Source organism: Notolepis coatsorum (assembly GCF_963971535.1).
Source record: "Notolepis coatsorum genome assembly, chromosome: 1".
Lineage (NCBI taxonomy): Eukaryota > Metazoa > Chordata > Actinopteri > Aulopiformes > Paralepididae > Notolepis > Notolepis coatsorum.
The window spans coordinates 35375960-35378459 of record NC_140165.1 but is presented as its reverse complement, the minus strand read 5'-3'; positions in this window follow the sequence as shown (position 1 = coordinate 35378459).

The following is a 2500-nucleotide window of genomic DNA, read 5'->3' as shown; positions in this document are numbered from 1 at the left end:
GTCCCGCAGACTCCAGTCTGCACAGCGCGCCGCTGCCTGCAACAGTGCAGCCTCCACTCCAGGTGTAACAGTGTAAGCTGGTACACAGGCAGGCAGCGTGATTCGTGAACACTAGTTTAGGCACAACCGCACAGGCACAACGCACAAGTTACAACAACAGCAGGATTTTCCACTAAGTAAGTTCAGTTGTTCAAACAAACTATTATGTTAGACATGTCTTTACTGTCGAGTGATAGAACATCTACCACGCAATACAATAAAAGTGTTTCACGGTCCGAAATGCCATCTGGTCATACCGTAAGTCCGTAACTAATAAATAATAATAATATAACGTTGGCGTTAGCCGCTAGCTAACGTTGTCATATTATCTAGAATAATAATAATCTCTGTTCTCTGTTCTCCTCCATCTCTGTTCAGTGTGTGAATTATGTTAATCCCACAATTACTCAACTGCACTCAATATTTAAATACCAATGCTAGTCTAAATAAATGTAGACAGACAATGTACGCATTAAAAATAATAATAATAATAATAATAATAATAATAATAATAATAATAATAATAATAATAATAATAATAATAATAATAATAATAATAATAATAATAATAATAATAATAATAATGCAATAAAAGTCTGAAAATGAAGGGATTATGTCCATGAGTGTCAGTTTTAGAAATTAAGGCCTGCCTCTTATATAACAAGTCTCTCTAATAAAGGCCTGGTGCTCTTTGCAGCTGAGGTAAATAGAAGACCTATATTTGAGGATTTACGGTAAATCAAGATTTTCAATTATCTTAAGGTACAATACCTGAAATGAAAATGTGTGTGTGTGTGTGTGTGTGTCCAGCCAACCAGGTACCATGGCAGAAAAAAGAAAAAATACAGACATCAGAGCATTTTTCAGTACACCAAAACGCAAAGTAAGAACCCTAGTAGCCTAATAGCTCAAAGACTTAAAGGGCGGGCTCCACAAATAATGGATTGCACGGTGTTAATTGCACCCTTACTTACAATTCATTATGAATTGTAAGTGGGGGACCCTGATGTAAACAAGACAAAAGTCTTTCTCTGGTCTGCATTCCCTTAACAATTGTGTGTATTGAGCCGTACTATATTGTACCCATTCTGCAATATGTTAATAACATTTTTAATCAATCAATAACAGATTGCAGAATGGGTACAGTACAGTACGGCTCAATACACACAATTGTTAAGGGGATGCAGACCAGAGAAAGACTTTCGTCTTGTTTACATCAGGGTCCCCCATTTTCAATTCATAATGAATTGTAAGTAAGGGTGCAATAGAAATGTTTCATAATGATGTTCAGTGTATTCATAAGTGTATTGCTCTCCTTAATGTAGAATGATATGGTGACTGTACAGACTCAGGAAGGAGAGAAAGAGACCCAAGAGTCACAGCACAGGTAATGGAAATATCAGACAGCAGTGTAGGATAACATAACAAATTAAGACACAAATACTTGGATTATATATCCCCCCCCTCTCTCCCTTTCTTTACAGATTAGCATAAAGATTGTGTATTCAAACCGGTTCAGTGTATTCATAAGTGTATTGCTCTCCTTAATGTAGAATGATATGGTGACTGTGCAGACCCGGGATGGAGGCAGAGAAGGAGAGAAAGAGACCCAAGAGTCACAGGTAATGGAAATATCAGACAGCAGTGTAGGATAACATAACAAATTAAGACACAAATACTTGGATTATATATCCCCCCCCTCTCTCCCTTTCTTTACAGATTAGCATATATATATATATATATATATATATATATATATATTAATATATTATTATTATTATAGTAATTGGCTATCATACTGCAATATAAACTGAGTTTTATAGTGAAAAGAGCACCTTTATTGGTCAAGATTTAAGGCTCTATATTGCAGGAAATTGCACGTACAGGTTCATTAAATGAAAAAAAAATCTGCTATGGAGGGGGTCGTGCCGGACCACCTCCAAACCACCCCTTGCCTGTCAAAAAAAAAAAAAAAAAAAAAAAAAAAATTACAAATATAAAAAAAAAAAGTGCACCCCCACTTTCAACTATAACTAGGCGGCCATGGAGGTGTATATATAAATGTGTGTGTGTGTGTGTGTGTTTGTGTGTGTGTGTGTGTGTGTCTGTGTGTGTGTGTGTGTGTGTGTGTGTGGGTGTGTGTGTGTGTGTGTGTGTGTGTGTGTGTGTGTGTGTGTGTGCGTGCGTGTGCATGCAGGCATATCTTTGTGTAAGTTAGGGCTGCAACTAATGACTAATTTGGTAGTCGACTAATCTGCCGATTATTTTTTCGATTAGTCGACTAATCGAAAACCAATGTAAACAACAACACACACAAACATTTTTTTTTTTTTTTTTTTTTTTAATGACCTATCTTTGTGAAAGTGGCTTCTCAGCTCTGGTCCAGCTGAAGACAGAGCAGAGGAACAGATTGGACATTGAGCATGACCTCAGAGTTGCTTGTCTACCATCACCCCAGACT